This window comes from Manis pentadactyla, chromosome 7, assembly GCF_030020395.1.
Source record: "Manis pentadactyla isolate mManPen7 chromosome 7, mManPen7.hap1, whole genome shotgun sequence".
Lineage (NCBI taxonomy): Eukaryota > Metazoa > Chordata > Mammalia > Pholidota > Manidae > Manis > Manis pentadactyla.
Window position 1 is genome coordinate 114,305,619 of NC_080025.1, and position 18,021 is coordinate 114,323,639.

Here is an 18,021-nt window from a genome sequence, read left to right on the forward strand (position 1 = left end):
TGTTATCTTTATTCACAAATCCTGTGGAAAAGTACATTCTCGGCTCTCCAAGGATTCTGACGCCGTCTGCTCAAATAGTTTTCAGATTAATGCAGAGAATCCGCTTTTTATTTAGGTTTGCCAGCGAAGCATAAAAGCAAATTATTTAACACAGAATTATCCCCACCTTGCAGAAGGGCGAGGTGAGGCCATTTGGATCTGGTGTTTTCTAATTTTAAAGACTGTGCCCTCTTTCCTTCCCGCTCATATCTTAAAATAAATAAATAAATAAAAGGAATATTTGTCCACTATCAGCCTGCATTTCGAAAAAGTGAGAACACAATCCATAAACAGAGCACTTAAGGACTGCCTGGAGTTTAAAAGCTCACAGAAAGCACCGCAGTTCAAAGTCAATACCTCGTTCCTCTTCTTCCTGGCAGGCGCCGTCTTCCCGGGACCAGCCCCATGGCTTACTGACTTACTTGGTTTCAGTAGAAACCTGACGGTGTGTTTACAGATGTGGGTGCCAGGGCTTCTTCCTCCCCAGGAGAACCGCGGGTTTGAAGGGAAGAGTTGGTGCCAAGTGTGTGTGTGAGCTCGAGTCTGCCCTTTATAGAAAGGGCGTGTTGCTCTTTGAGGAAAAGAAAGATTCAAAGGCAGAAGAAGTTAGTCCTGCTCGCCCGTCAGCCCCCCTTCTGCCATCGGAGATGTTAAAGTTGGCCGGAAAGAAGCTGGGGGCCAGGCTCAGTTCGCGACCGCCTCTCGGCTGCAGCTATCTGCAGGAAACTTTCAGCGCCTTTCGGAACGCCACGCTTTGCTACTGACTGCGAGCAAAGCGGCGGGCTCCGGCGGCGGCGCGCAGTGCACGGCCAGCGGAGGGGCTAGCTGGAGCCGGCGGGCAGGAACCGCCTGCACTGAGAGGGCGTGCGGAAGGGGCTACCGAGAATCCCCCACTCGGGCCACGCGTCTTACCCGCTCCCGTCCCATCCTCCCTTGGCCTTGCCCATGTCATCCCCTCGGCCCCGCCTGGGCCCCGGGCCGAGCTGACCCTGCTGTAGGAGGATGGGCCGGCGCCTCGCCCACGCTGGCGCCTCGGCTTTGAAGTGCGCGCGGAGCGGGATCTGGCAGTTTCTTCTCTCCTTTCGTTTGGGTTGCTTTTGCAACCTTCAGTCACTGAGAGGGCCTGACTAGAAAGGCTCAGACCCTAAAAGTCTCCCCGCGGCGGCCCCTTCCTTCCAAGCTCCGCCCCGGCCGACCCACAGCCCGGCCCCAAGACGGTGACCCTGCGTGAGACCAAGAGAGGAAGCACAGGAGCTCCTGGGCCCAAGTGAGACAGGAGCTACGACGACAACGAGGAGTGAGAAAGACACTCGGCCTCTCTGCACCCCAGGCCGCAGAGGCGCATACCGTGAACAGAAAGGCCAATCTGCGTTTTAACGCACGCTTGGGTCTCCCTTTCTGACTACCATGTACTTTTAACTCCCTGCCACCGAGAGCTTTGGATCCCTTCGAAGCTCTCTGCACTTCACGTGGAATCCCCTGTTTCATTTGCCAGCAGTTCCGTCTGCTGAGAGGACGTACTTAGGGGACCGCCAAGCAGCAGCAGACACAACTCGGCTTTGCCAGTGCAGCATACGGTTTTGTTCTCTCCTCCCTCCCCACCCCCTTCACCGACTCGCCGCCTGGGCCGGGCGGGAGAAGGCGGAGCAGGAGGTGGGGAGAAGAGGGAGGGTGGGGGAAGATCTGGCTCCGAACAAACAAGTTCTCCAGCGAGTTGTTTACATAGCAGGTGGACCTGACGTCAGCCAGGAGGCTCCACTGCAAATCCGAACAATATTCTGCTCCACGTTTCCCCCTCCCTTAAAGAAGTTGGGACCTGGAGAGAGGTGGATGGGCGCGGCTGGCATCCTAGCCAGCTGGTTCCAAACCACTTTTTAGATCAACAACAATCAACAATAACAACACAGAGTAAAACCAAACAAACAAGTGGTCCAGCAGTACTTTAGAATCCTCTGAGGTGTCCCTTCCTTCCCCCACCCCCCACCTCCGAGGAGAGGCTGCTCCGCGCGCAGCGTGTATACAGTTTGCTTTGCCAACAACATGCGCGCTCGCGGCCGAGTGCGCGCGCCCGCCAGCGCACACTCACACACATAGACACACATACAGACGCACACACAGATCCGGGTGGGGGGAACGGCAGCGCGAGACAGCGCGAGTCTCCGAGAAAGCGCGAGACACGCCGTCGCGTGCAGCTCCGCGGCGGCCGCTGCCACCCGGCTAGAGCACCGCGCCGTCCGCAGTCAGCCCGCGAGCGCCTGGAGCGGTTATTGATGCGGCGGCCGCGTCCGCCGACTGTGGCTGCCTCCGACCCCCCCGGGCGCGCCCCCAACTCGCGGCCGCGGCCGCCAAGACTCGCGCGTAGGTGTGTTGTTGGGGGGCTGCAGCCTCAGCGCCGCGGTGCCACCTCCCGGGACGCTGCCCAGGCGTCCCCGGCCGCGGTAAGTTTCTTCGCCCTCACTCTGGCTGCACCTCCGCACCCCGCCCCGTCCCCGCCACCTCCGCGCCGGGCCGTGCTGCCACTTCGCGCGGCGGCGCGCTCCTCCCGCGGCGGCAAAGTTTCGCCCCAGCCGCTGCGCTCGGCCTGTCGGGGCGGGTGTGACATGTGTCAAATTCCGGCTCCGCATCGGGGTCGCGGTCTGGACCCAACATCACCACTTGTTGTTCCTTTTCATTTGGCATTGGGAGGGGGGAAGGGGCAGTGGAGAGAGGGAGATGACTGTTGGCTCACGGACGGTTTTTAGTTGAATATGCAAAATGTTGGTTTTTAGTTGAATATGCAAAATGTTGGTTTTTAGTTGAATATGCAAAATGTTGCCTCGTCCGGAGAAACCAGGGCTGGAGGAAAATGTGTGTCGAAACACCAGATGTGTGTGTTTACGCTTTTATTCTGTTTGTTGTCTCTTCCTCTTCCTCCCGCCTCCCCACCCCGCCTCGAGGAGAAACAAGAGTAAAAACATCTGGCGGCTGGAAGCACACGCTTTATTGATCCAACGGCTGACCTTTATTTACTCAGTTGGGCAAGTGCGCGGTTCTGGTCTCCTAAGTCAGGCACTTCTGCGTTCATTTTCAAAGCCCTCCTCTGGGAACGGGAGGCTGAGGGCGACACGCCTGGTTCTCTGGAGAAACTCTTGGCCCCTAGTGACGCTCCGGGACAGTCGCGCATCCCGGCTGCTGGCTCCAGACCCGCGCTCTCCCCTGCTCACGGCCTGCACGACCCGCTTCCCCTGGGACCGTCTTGGTCTTACTTTTATTCCGGTCTCCTCACTCTGTGGGTGGGTTTAGGGTGAAATCGCGTCTCCTTGTTCCTCTGGGAGGGTGGGTGGGAGGGGCGCGGACACTTTCGGGGGAAGGGAGGGCTTCTCGTTAGGCTTTTACCTGAGAGTCGGCCGAGGCCCTGGCGAACGGAGGGCAGGTGGGCTCGAGGGGCCCGACGTTGACCCCGGCCGAGCGCGCGTCCCGACGGCCCTTCGCGCTCAAGGCGGCGCACGTGCGGCGGCGGCGCGGCCGGGCCCACGGGGTGGCGGCGCGCGCGCCTCTCCCCGCCTCGCTGGCCAAACCGCCGCCCGCGCCCGACCTCGGTGCTAGCGCGCGTGTGGAGCTCCCCACCTGGCGCTCGGGCCTGTCCAGAGCAGGGGAAAAGTTGCCCTATGCCCTCAGCCTCCTCAGAGATCTCTTAGGTAAGTCTCTCAGGGCACCTGGCGCGGGGCGACACTCATTAGGAGGAACGCGAGGGAGAGACTTGCTAGTCCGGAGCTGCTGAGAGCGCAAGTAGCGCGAGTTTCGCACAGGCACGAGTTGAGGGAGGCCGAACTCGACACCTCTTGGGAGGCTCCTCGCGCTTCGGAATCCCCAAGGAACTAGACCCATCTGTGTATTTGTTTATCCAGCTTTTTAACCAAAAGCTTTAAGCCACTTAACGGACAGCTGCTTTCTGTAATGCGCATATTCCCTCCACCCCCGTTTTCTCTCACCACGTGTTGAAATCTAGTCAGTTTCTTGATCTTGAGGAGGATTCCTCGAGTGCTGTGCGCTCCCAGGTGGGCAGGCGTCGGCGACGGGAGGCGCGCGCCGCGGCTTGGAGAGGGCTCCGAACGGGCCGCGGGAGAGGGGCTGCGGCGCCCGTGGGTGTGGGAGATGGGCACGTATCTGGCCGTCATGGATCCGGAGGCGCTCCGAGAGCTGCCTCCCCGATGTGCCCAGAGTCTACTTGGAAGAATAATTAAGTAGTAGCAGGTAAGCCGAGGGGAGAAAGTGACGCCCTGCTGTCAAGTAGCTCAAGTGGACGTTTTCCAACTGGAAGTATTTAGAGGGATTAAGTTTTAGAAAACAAAAGTTTGCCTGGAAGGCACATTTTTGCACACTCTCCTAACTCAAATAGTTTGCTTAGCTAGGTAGCAGTGGAGACAGGAGGGGTGTGTTTAACAGCAAGTCTATGTTAGAGGTAAAAACTGAAGCAAAGATGAGCTTTCAGGTATTTTCGTCTTCAATTTTGCGTTGTGGCGTGTCTCAGGGAAATGTTTTATGTTGTCAAGGGGCCTGTTTATCTTTTCTGTCACTATGAGTTATGGATAAGTATATTCTCAGTGTACTGGAATTTTAAAATGCAGTGTTAATACTGAGCAATTAATTTACAATTTTGACTTATTTGTAAATCATAAATAAAGTGGGTCTAAAGTTATATACGCTGTGTTCATTAAGGTCATAAAATATCATTTCAGCTTTAAAGCTTTTAAAAGCCTTTTTTCTCTGCTTTCATATCCTTCCATTTTTTTACCGCTTAACTAGACCTACAGTTCTTCCTTAAGAAACCCACTATTTCATTGTTACCTAAAACTAAGTGAAAGACGTCTTTGTGATTAAGTTACTAACTTATAAAGAAGAGACTAGAAACCTGATGATAATTCCCTGTAGGTGAATGGACACAATTTTAAAAGATCATTTTAAAGTTCACTTTTAAGTACAACAGTACAAGAATTTTAAGAGAAAAATGTTTAACGATTTAAATATAAGTACAATAAATACTTTCTTACACATAGATTATTAAAATGTTACCATTACAGTACAATGGGTACTAGAATAATCAAAGGAAAATATATACAAGTAGCAGTTATTGTTTTTCAAAATTCCCCAACTTATATTTTGAGATTCAGAGTGGAAATTCTAGAACTGAATATTGTTTTCATTCAATTCGTACTCTGGAGTGGAAAGAGGCCTTTAATTACATTATATGACTATATTAATGTTTATATCTGAGTAAACTGTCTCTGTAGTTTTCTTTGCACTCATGATAGTATAGTGGTTTTGTCTCAAAAAATAAACACTTGTAATATTTTAGAAACCTGAAGGGGAGGAGGGAATTGTTATATGTGCACACCATAAAAACAGGAAAAAAGGTGAACTTTAAATTTACAGATAACATTTAATGAGAAGTTATATTCCTGTTTTACAAGCAAAAATTCCCAAACCCAAAACAACTTTTTGTGTGTCTATTAGAATTACACTTTCTGAAAACTACATTTAAATATGTGAAAATAACTTCATTGTTTGATTGAGACTCACAGGGCATATGGCAGTATTAATGTACATAATGAGACAAATTTACCAGACATTTTTATTTCAAGAGAAAATGTGAGGGATATGGAACTTAATTACATAAAAGGGATATTATTTGTGATATTTTAAAGGATTTATAGCTGGCTCTGTCTCATCACCCTTGTCTATTTCTGTGTTGACAGTCTCATGTTAGATCAGCTATTAGTTGTAATATTGATAGAAAGCTGAATGGTGGAAGTGGTCCTGTATTTTCTGCCTCTGAATTAAATCAGAAAGAGGCCATTGACTTGTAAAAAGAGAGTATCACCAAGTTCTTTTGACATGATTTTTGCTAGACAAAATTTCAAATCACAGTGAACTCAGAAGTGATATCATTTCCATTACAAGATACTGAATACTAATTGTTGGCACACTCAAGCTGTTTTTTATTTTCTTTAACTTTATGATAGTTGATAGTACTCTTAGTGATAAATGGATGGAACCAAAGTGTTCGAACCAGTGCCCACATTCATACTGCCTCTTGATAAAAGTCTATTCCTCAAATTAGGTCCAATGATAATCTTAAGATTTGCATAGATTTTGAAAGTAAATTTATTTCTGTGTCCCTTAATTCATAGAGTTCTAACAAATTTGATCAAGTCGAACTCAGAAAAATCATTGTTTATACTCGTAAGGTTTCTGAAGAAGTAATCAAAGTGCTTGAAACTTTGCTCAAGCTATCTCAGTGCTCATGGTGTGCAGATAATCTAATGCCTAATTCAAATTTTATATGTTTAGCTTACTTTTGTTCTCCTTTTGATGACAAAAATATTTTCTTAGGTCCAACTATTTATCTTTTAATGTAGATGGACTCCAGTCATATCCCTTCCATAGTATTTATCAAGTAAAATAATTTAAATTCTTTGAACTTTTTTTTTAATGAGGCTTAGGTCATTTTCATTGCTTTCTTATGGAATTGTTACAAACTTTGAGCCTCTTCATTTGTTTTTCACAATTCACACGTGGACTCCATAACTATTAGTTTGTTTAAACACCTTAACTAAGCATGGTTAGGAGTGTTGTCTAAAAATACTATTTAAGCCTATCCTTGGTCTGTGAAAATACATTACTATTGAATTATATAAATACTCATATAGTAGCATATTTTTTGCTGTAGAATATATATTCCTGTTAAAATAAGTGGGAACTTACTTCCATTTGTTTATTTACTTCTATTTGTCATTATCTCTGATGCATTTTCGTGTACACTCGTTAGTTCTGCCCAGTGTAATTATCCATCGCCGACCCCCGATTTTCCAGACAAAACAAACAAAAAAGAGCAACTTTGGTAAAATGTTAAGAAATATTATGACCAACCAAAAGGTTAATGTTAGAATATTGAGATACTGGAAAGAGGTCCTTAGAGAAGATTTAGATTTATTATGCTCTACCAATAGTAATATTAAAATGAAAAAGTAAACCTGTATATATGTGGTCAATTATTTTCAGTAATTGTATTTTTAAAAACTTTTTCTGTAAATGGGTCCCTCAGTAATTTACTATTTCCTCAAATGAGGTATTATTGTTAGCCTAATTATTTTTAGGAGCATAATCTCAATTTCAGAGTGACTAGGAATTTGTGTTTATACATGTTTTTGTCTAAGAACCAAATTCACAGAGTATATCTGTGCTCTAAAATGAGGTATACTGGTATCACCCCTATTTTATTTTTAACGCAACATTATATTTTATTGACTTGCTGCTTGCATTTCACTTTTAATCCTAATACTTTTTCATTTTGTAATTATGAGCTTTGCCTTTATATTCATTTGTCCACCTTGCTTTCCATGATCAATTTGAATTCCAAAATTGCCTCATTTTACAAAATTTTGTCTAGGATTTTATCAGAAGTGTATATTCTCCATAAATTATCAAGGCCAAAGTTCAACCTTTTGAATGCCTTGATATTTGAAATATGTTTTTTTGGACCTATATTCTATTGATTGAGTTCAACTTCCTAATCAGTTGCACACTTCCTTTCTTCATATAGTCATCAAGGATCTATAGAACATACTTTCCCATTATATTGATAAATATGTCATATGAAGCTGAGGTCTTCCTTTCTTCTGTGGTAAATTTTTATTAGCAGGAGCAAGTAAAATTTAGATGTTGAAAAAGCGCATTGCTGTGAAGGAAATGAATCCCCAGGGGTTTAAAAGCTCTCAGTATTTTTAGCTTATTAATGTCCCTCAATTTCCCTTGATTTCTAACTTAGAGGGCTTAAAATATACTTTGTAGAAGATAATGTTGATTTAAAATTTAAGTTTTTAGTGTTTCTTTTTAGAGACTTTTCTACCGTAAGTCTAAAATATTTTGCCATGAGAATGTTATTATTTTTTTTAAATAAGTTGAGGAAATTAACTTTGAATTCCTCAAAGGATGCTATTAGAAAGAACATAACATTTTTCTGGTATTCATTTCTTCTTTTTCTTCTCAACTTTTATGATGGCATTTTCTGTAAAAGTTTTCTTTTAATCATTTTAGTTTTATATCATCCTGGTACATGTACACAACCATAGCCATCCTTTTGCAACTTTCCCTCAATTTAAGAAACATAAAACTTTCTTAAAGTGTATTTTAGGGGGTAAGAAAAAAATCAGTGGTAGACATGTTTTGGAGAAAGCTTTTAGAGAATTTCTCATTGGCAGTTAGAGAGGAAAAACTTATAGTACACTAAACCAGATATCTTAACATCCCAGCATATGTAGACTGTCATAAAATCATCTCATTTAAAAAAAGATTCCCAACATCCTTAAGAACTATTCCTCACCATTACTTCACACAAATTTATGTTCCAGGATTTCGTGGATCTATATCTGTATTGCTGTAGCTAACTCTCCCTTTTTGTCTTCAGTTTTCTCCTTTCTCAGTCTGCTTTTACTTTAGCTAAACGGGTCCCCAAAATCTTGTTTTGAACATCTATTTAATACCACCACTATTACCAGTCTTATCAGATAGACCATCATTTCCTACCTGAGTTGTTGCAACAGGTATTTATTAATCCCCCTTCTTCCTCTGGGCACCACAGTTTATTTTACAAACAGCAGAGTGATCTTTTAAAAATATCTGATTATGTCATTGTTTTGTATAGACCTTCCAACATGTTATGTCTCTCAGAGTAAAAGACACAGCCCTTATGTAAATCCGTATTATTTGACTCCTGTTAGTTATCTGACATTATTTCCTAACATTTACCTCTTATTCAGTGAACTCCAGACACACTGGCTTCCTTGATATTCCTCAATTCAGGATAAGCTCATCCCCACCTTGGAATTTTTCTCTCTCTTTGTCTGGAATGCTCTACTCTCAGGTATCTTCACTAACTTTAGGTATCTTCACTAACTTCAGGTCTCTGCTCAAACATGTCCTTATTAAGAGAAGTCTTCTCCAACTATCCCATGTAAAATAACAAATCCTTATTCATCATGTCCTGTCACCCTTACCATGCTTTTCTCCCCTACAGCATTATCATCAATTGATATTTTAAAAAGTTTGTTTCTCTAATCTTCTGTCCCCCGATTAGAATATACTCCATGGGAGCCAAGGATTTTGTTTTATTCACTGTTCTAACCCAGTGCATAGAACAGTGCCTCAAACCTGAGAGAACCTCTATGAATGAACATTGAATAGACAAATGAATACTTGTTGGAGGCCAAAGACATTATTTCTGTCTGTATCACTGCCTCATTTGTTTTTGTGTGACTGAAATTACTTTTCACCTTACTTTTTAATCTTACACTTACTTTGTACTTCATATCATGTTTGGGAAAACGGTGCTATTGGCCAAGGAAGCTCTCATCTCAGGTGGATAAATTTCAAGTTCCATTTTCTGTATCTTTAAAAAATTTTTGATCTGAGAAACAATATTTTTAACTTTCAAAGGTTGTGACTGGATGATCATGCTTTTGGTCAAGAAATGCTCAGTAGTTGAGTGCTTTAATATAATCACACTTAGCACTGTTGGACTGACATTCGTATAACTCATTATATCTTAATATGAATAGTGTAAGTGGTATATATAGATGTTTTTAAGTGCTATACTATAGATACAACACGGGCATACCAAGTATTTCAGGGATTGTGGGAAAAGGAGGGAAATGGGTAAAGTCAAAGTCTCTTCTTAAAACCTTTAGATTTAGCTGCCTTTACTTCTTTTCATTTGTGTACACTATGTTTACAACTTCTCTTTTGTCTCATCCTTTCATTACCTATCCTTAAACAGAGCAGATTCAAGAGTTATGATGTGATAGAAAATTCCTCTCTCCAAAATTAAAATCCCACCCTTTATAGTTTGCTCAAATGCTTTTGGATAGCTATTACCAAGGCATGAATTAGTGATACAATTCTCCATAAATACCACAGAAGTACACAGATTCTGTGTTCTTTCTCAGAAATTTTATGCTAAGTACCTGAGAATAGAGAAAGGAGATTATAATATTTTCTATTGACAATGAAAGAGTTCTCTTTTCCTTTGCCTATTTTTTCTAATTTTTCCCCTTCTTCCCTCCTACAGACTGTATTATGAGATCTTTCAAAATAATTCTAACATATTATAATACCACCAGATAATATGTGGCCCTTGGAAAACTGAAGAAAGGCAAAATGGGGTTTTATTACATAATTACCCCACTTTTCTCTTTAAAAAACTACTTACATCCATCTTCTGTTCCTCTTCTCCTTCTCCTTGGATCTCAATGCCCTGCATATTGCGAGTGTATTCTCCTTCCCTTGTTCTGAGTAGGAAATTTTGTGTTAATGGATTTCTCTGATAATAATATATATTAGAGTGTGAATGAAAATGAATCCTTCTGGAAGATAAAATTTTTACCTCAGATAGTAAAATAGGCAGCTTGCTGTACTATGCAGACTTCCATGTTAAGTGCCAGGAGATCTAATTTCTGGTACTTGGTCTGTCTATAACTATTTTGTGATACTGGGTGGGTCATTTGCTCCAAAATTTAAAAAGATGATTAGTTTTTAGGTTACCTCCAACTGAAACCTTTTGTGAAATACATGAAATCAAATTTGAAGGTATGAACATATTCTCTCGTTACTACCACATAAACATACACATAAGACTGATCTTATGGGAGAAGATACTTCTTAAAAAAAAAAAAACTAAAAAAATTTAACCTTCTAATAAATAAATTTGCTTCTGAAGCTCTGGGGGCTCAATTAATTTAAGAGTTCTTTTTTTTTTTTTTAAGTCATCTTGGCTCACTAGGTGTTTTTACACCACTCTCCTCCTTGTTAGTCAGGAACATTGCCTCACTTATTGAACCAGAATGCTGAAACAAGAAGAGAAGAGGACATGTGGAGTTGATCATGTTAGGGTTAAGAAAAATAACCACCTGGCATTCTCTTCTCTAAAGCACATATCATTAATATTCTATAAACATTAATTTCTTCACAATTTTTGCCTGGTCCTGCATTCATTCATATTGTTAGCTGTTGGTGGCACCAATTCAGAAATAAAATGTGGAGTTGGATAAGCTGTTTGTAAACTTTGTCTTTTTAAAATTAGAGCTCCCTTTTTAATAGACTTTACACACACATATACATTTGTAGATCCCACATAAAAGGTGAGATTGTCCCATGGTCCAGCCTAAGCATCGTGCTGCATTAAAAGGAAACACAACTCCCAACTAGATGAGTGCTGCATATTTTTACTATCTTTTGGCTTCAGGGGAGTGACACGGGCTTTTTACAATGTTCCACATAGGAGGTTTTGCCCTAGATCTCTTAATACATCTTTCTTTCCCCCCTGGGAACTGCTAAAAACTTTTTAGAGCCTCATGTAGATCATTCCTTCACTACTTTGCTGCCTAATTCCCCAGCCATGCAATGCATACAATCATGCCAAGTGTACATACTCTATTAAGTGTTCTGTCTCATGCGAAGTATCATATCTTTTCTCATTCTGGCTGCTTTGCTTGTGACAGACCACTATGTGGACAAACAAGAAAAGCATCAACAAAGATTTCTTCTCAGAAGGTAAGGGATTATAAATGGTGGTAGTTTTTAGCAGTGATGTAAGCTCGCAGTCATATTTCAATACATTTTACCTTGTTATTTTAAATCTGTATTTTCTTGATCCATTGATAATATTTCTTCCAGAAAAGTATGCTTTTAAGTTGCACTCATATCACTTATAACTCTTCGCTCTATTGTAATTTTCAGTAATGTCATACCATCCCTTGTCCTTCATGTCTATCTCTCAAACAGTTCTGCAACCAGAAGAAAGGTAATGCAATTTGTTATTTGATTTTATGTATCTGTTCTCTTTGATATCTCTCTAATTGTGTCCTGAAAATGTCTCATTTCTCACTGGGCTGAACCAGTGCCAGATTCTAAAATAGGACTAAGTACAATCTTACATTACATTCAAGGAACATTGTTGTAAGTTTTGTTTTTACTTTTAGAGAACATTTGTTTTTATGATGACATAAGACCAATTTCAAGTATAAATGTACAATAATAGATCATATATGTAACAAGCTGATACATAAATTAAAAATTAATGTTTCTTATTACTAGAATTACATTTTTTGAGAGTGTATTTAAAAACTAATGTGAATGAGTAATTTTATTTTTACATGTTAACTATGAAGGAAAATATATTTTACTACTTTGTAAAAGCTGGCTATACATATGACTTCATTTTAAATTAAGACATTAGCTACTATATTGCAAATATGATACTGATAATTTTCTCTTAAACATTTACTTTTATTGTGATTGGTTAATGATAAAAATATTTTAATGACTCATTTTTATGTAACATTTTAGGTTTTTAAATTTTTTCCTTTTTAATATTAAAGATTATTTACATACAGTAAAATTCACTCCTTTATAATGGAAAGTTCTCTATATTTTGATAAATATATAACTAGTTGTGATATCACCACCACAATTAAACAATTAAGACATAGGACAGTTCCATCATGCTCCAGAATTTTTCTATGTACTTTTTAGTCAACCCCCCTTCCCATTCTCCAGTTCCAGGTTAATCACTGATTTCTGTCCCTATAAGTTTTGTCCTTTGAAGTCTTTTTTGTTTTATTCAAAAGAAATTGAATAAATTTGACATATGACATTGTGTAAATTTATGGTATCCAGTGTGTTGCTTTGATATATAATTATTGTAATATCATTGCCATTGTAGTGATATTTATCACATTACCTATTACAATGCAGTATGGTCTATATTATACTGTTCATTAGACCTCTAGGACTTATTTATAAGCAGGCTGCAAGTTTGATTCCTTAAATATTAGTCTTAGCCTCCCACCCCCATCCCGTGGTCATCACCATTTTAGTCTCTATTTTTTACAACTTTGGCTTTTTTAGATTCTACACATATCTATATGTGTAGATATCATATTGTACCTGTCTTTCTCTATCTGATGTATCTCACTTAGCGTAATGTGCTCAAGGTCCCTCCATGTCATTACAAACAGCTGGATATCCTCTGTTCTCCTGGCTGAATAATATTCCATTGTATATATATATACCACATTCAAGTCTGTCTTAGAATTATACAGTATATAGTCTTTGGAGTCAGTCTTCTTTCACTTATCATAATGCATTTGAGATTCATCTCTGTTGTTGTATGTATTATTTTTGCCTTTGCAAGAATGTAGTTGCTTGTTCCTGTCATAATTTATTAGGAGTTTAGAATTTTCCTCTCATTTTTCATTTCAAGTATATTTTTATTATAGCCTTAAATTTTATTTTAGCTTAAAAATTGGCCTGGCTTATAGACTTTCCTAGTTAATCACTTCTAAGAGTTAATTTTGGAGTCTCCACTATAGTTCTTTACTCTCATTCCCACTTCTACCCACAGTTTTTCTTTCTTGCTCTCACACTTGCTTTATTTCCACAGGTGTTTATTGTTAATGTCTTTTCACTGTCATCTTTTTGACTGGTTGAAAGATGTAAGATCCATTCAAATAGCTAGTTCTTAAATAAGAAAGAAGCTATCAATTGTTCAATAATATTCATGTATTCATTCACTTATTTATTCATTCCATAATCACTGATCATCCACCAACTTCTGTAAATGGCAAAAGAATCCAGGAATCCTACAATTCAGAGGAATCTTTAAGATCATGAGATTAATTTTCCATTCTCCCTTCCAAACCAGATGGTTGAAAGGACTAGAGTTTGTTATCCAGGAGCGTTTGTCAAATTGCCTGTGGGCTGCAGTATATGGAAAGAGGAATAATCAGCGAAGTAATCAGAGAGTCAGGTGGGCTACTAATAACAAACTGTCAATCTGAAGGGGCTAGCTAGGCTGAAATGGAATAGTAACCAGGGAGGCAAGAAAACAGTCAAGAGGCCTGGAGAAATTTCCTGTGAGTTGGCTTTTTGACAGGCAAGAAGTGAGCGGTTCCAAGAATGTGAAGGAGGCAATCGCCATTGCCATATTCCTGGCTAGTGGCTTTAAAAAACTTACATGAATGGGGAACTTGTTATCTTAACATCCAACATTCGAAAAATGTAATTGATAGAAAGTGCTTCCTTACACTGAATTGGAATAATTAGCCATGATTTCTAGTTCTGCCCTTTGGATTTACATAGAATATTTTACATTGAAGCTTTGCAGATGTCTGAAAATTTTCATGTGCAATAAATATTTCCTTTCAGGAGAAGGAAGTCAGTTTTGTCATTTATACTTTACATGCTATATAGATTTATTTCACCCTTCACAGTCCTGATCACTTTCTTCTGGCTAGGCTTCTGTTTGTGGAAGTTTCCCTTTAAAATGTATCCACAGCTCAATACAAAACCATGAATATGGTCTCATTGACACAGAACACACTGAAAATTTATCTCCATTTTTCTCTAACCTAATAGCAAGTTCATTTTTTAGTCATGTTACATTGTTACTAGAATTGTAATTCATTTTATGTGAGTTGCAATTAACATACAATTTGAATACTTTATTTTTAAAATAGGATTTGCATGGAAAACATTTTTTATAGTTTATTCAGCATGTCAACATTTTCTTAAAATCCTGACTGTTATATGTGTTATCCATAAATTTGTTTAATACATTTTTATAGCTCTGTTCAATTATTTATGAAAATATTGAGCAGCATAGGGTTAAGATTAGAGCCTTTTCCAAACTTAATGAGTGTGGAGCCTGACTTGTCATTGATCCTTTAGATATGTTTGTTTACCTACCTATATACATTGAAATTAATAATAATTATAATGGCTAACATTCACTGAGCAGTTACGTTAAGTTAGCACTTTTCTAAGCAATTTGTGTGTATTAATTCAATCTTCCTAATTCCTTTATAAGGAGGTATATTGTATCTCCATTTTACGAATGGCAAAGTTGAGTCACAAGTTGTCAAGAACTGTGAAAGATGTAATATTTTACCCTACGTTCATTCAAGCCAGCCAGTGTTTTATGGATGCTTGCAGAAGGCACAGGACCTAGAGATCAGAGACAAAAAAACTTTCTTATTTCTTATTCCTGGTATAGCAGGCAGCATGGCTTTCATGTTTATTTTTGTTCCTTGTCCTCCAAGTCCCACAAGGACTCTGCAGAGTGGCTCAAGTTAGTTCTGTACACTCAGTGAGTCATATCACAGATGAGGAACTCCAAGTTTAGGAACCCCGATCTTTTACAATGGTCTGTAAGCAAACCTTCCCTTTGTTCTAGAGGGAGATACGGTCTCTCTCTTCCAAGGCTATTTGCTGTACAAACTTCCGTGAAAAGATGGTCCAGAACAAAATCAACGAGTGCCTCTGCTCACAAAACTGCAGAAACTCAAGAGACCCATGAAATTTTCCTCTTATCCCAGATGTTAAGAAAGTTCCCCAAAGTTACGTAAATAGTAAGTGGACCTACCCCAATTGGCCACAATAGACTTTCTCCATACTTGTCTTGGTCCAGATATATATATAGCTGATGTATTTCTCTGATTCATTCATCTAGAATTATGCCAGAAAAGGAAACAAGGTTTGGCATGGCTCATTTTTGACAAATCCATGGCAGATTAAAAGAAAATATTTAAATGCTCACAAACCATCTGTTTAGTAACCTGTCCTAGAATTTCACTGGGGAATAGTGTCAAGATCACTGATCTTTATTTTCTAGAATCCTTTTACCTTAAAAAATAACATTTGCACATCCTATATATTGTCTGCTCTTATATTGTTTGTAACTCACCCAAGGTTAACAGCCACTGTTCTGTGATAACATTTATAAGCTGCCTTTTTTAATACCTTGAAATTGTAACCCATTGGTCCTATATATTTGAACTTACTTAAAGTGATTCACTGTCTTCTTCATTTCTGAGCTTTGGTTTTCTTATTAATCATACTGATCTCCATTTTAGTTTCAACAGCTTTCCTTTTTGGTGGAGTAGGTAAAAACTACCCAAGATTCGTCTCAGTTATAATATACCATTGTCACCAAGCAGTAGGTTCATGTCTTTTGAAATACTTTTCCCATACTTAAATAAGATTTAGAAGTGTTCTTAGATTTTTTGTGGGGGTTTTTGTGTGTGGGGGGGTGCTTCAGTCCATTTTGAGCATTTATTAAAGCTTTGAGTCATGTTTCTTTATTCCTTGATGCATAATATAACTTCTAAGATCAAATAATCCCTGTATAACTCTATGGGTTTTTAGATGTTTTCTAACTTTTTTCTTTGTTAGTGTCTTCTGAGGCTGGAGGGTCATAATTTTACTTTCAATAATTCATAATTTCAATAGATAAGATGTTTATACCAAGCCAATTTTTTTTTAATTTTAGAGTTCATGCAAAGCCATCATATATAGTAGGGGTTGACAAATTTTTTTCTGTAACAGGCTAGCTAAGACAGGTTTTGTGAGCCATAGGTCTCTCAAAAATATTCACCTCTGCCACTGCAGTATAAAGGCAGGTCTGGAAAATACCTAAATGAATGTAGCCCTGTGCCAGCAAGATTTATTTATGGGCACTAAAGTTTGAATTTCATGAAATTTTCATATTTACAAAACATTCTTTTGATCTTCATTCAACCATTTAAAGCTGTTAAAACCATTCTTACCTCACAGCCATTCAAAATCAGGCAGTGAGACAGTTTTAGCCTATGGACTGTATTTTGCAAAACACACAAATATGCATGCACACACATGTATAATTATGTAAATATAGACATATCTTTTTCTATCTCTGTGACTAAAATCCATGCCACATTTTGCTCACTGGCTTGCATTTATGAGCTTAAACCTGATACGGACTTCTAAGAATTCTCTGACAAATTTTTCATGATAGTTCTTCCCTTTTCGCTGCTGCTATAACCCAAGTAGTAGTTCTTATTGCTGCTTAAGTCTTCAGAGAGAAGAAATCATTACTAAACCAATAATTTATTAGATGCTCAGTGTTTTGTCATTATCAGTATTAAAATATAAATCTGGATAGTACAAGTGGGATAACTAGTTGAGGAGTCCAAAATCTAAATAGCCAAATAATGACAACATTCACATCATTTTTGCAGAAGTGAGGGCAAAACAAAAATGTCAGGAAACTGTCAGGGAGAAGTGATGAAGTATCACAACTAGTGGAGGCAACTTTAAGTATGAGACAAAGCTTTGGTACAACCCAGAGCTTTTGTACGGTTAAGTGGGGATATTGGTAAACCACAGGCTTGGAGTGCAATTAGGTGAGTGAAGTATCTGGCTGGAATGATAAATTTGAAAACTAATGACATCAAGGCTCTCAAGCAGACAAAATGGCTATTTAACTAGGTTCATTTTTGTGACTTTGGGTGAGGAGAATCTCCTGTACATTTAGTTATGGTAGAAGCCCTTCAGCTAGGTTTTTTTGTTTGCATGTTCTGGTATTAATGTTTTTTAAGGTAATTAAAACCAACCTTGCAGAGTCTGTCTTGGGGAATGTTTCTGTTCTTATTTTTGATGCAAACTTTGTAGATTATACAATCTCAGCTGGAGGAGATGGGAAGATGGATGAAAAGACTAAGAATGAAGAATAGTAAAGCTGTTTTCCTTGATGTTTATTATTCCTTGCCAGTAAACTATTTGTCTCCCCACTTTTTTTTTCCTTCAGAATACACATCTCTTTCTGACAGGAGGCCTGAATTAGAGGTGTACTATTTGTTGCTTTGTCATGAGAGTTGTAAATTGAACATAAATCATTTTTTTTTGGAATTTTAATCTTTTTTGCTTCCACTATTCAACATTTTCAGTAAGCAATTTGTGATCATTTTGATTCTCACCTAATCCGTAATACTCATTCCCCCTAACTTTCCTCTCTGGATTCTTTTCAAATTTGTCTTGTTTTCTCAGAAATAAAGGCAATATGTGAACTCTCTTCTTACCATTTTAAGGCTCAGAAAACATACTTTATCATATAATACTGTATTTCCTTGT

The 18,021-nt window shown here is 39.4% G+C and overlaps 1 protein-coding gene across 10 annotated transcripts in view; it reads left to right on the top strand.

The window, feature by feature from the left end:
• The first annotated feature begins 1,736 nt into the window (after positions 1–1,736).
• The window catches only part of FOXP2 (forkhead box P2), a 585,514-nt gene continuing 569,229 nt past the window's right edge, over positions 1,737–18,021 (top strand). For 2 of the 10 annotated variants that reach the window (XM_057504682.1, XM_057504685.1), the window contains exon 1: positions 1,737–2,477. The gene's annotated coding sequence lies outside the window, so the exon portion shown is untranslated. Of the gene's footprint in view, positions 2,478–3,577; positions 3,717–11,811; positions 11,876–18,021 lie in introns of those variants that run through there. The other 8 variants (XM_057504681.1, XM_036931531.2, XM_057504683.1 and 5 more) reach the window with 7 other exon arrangements.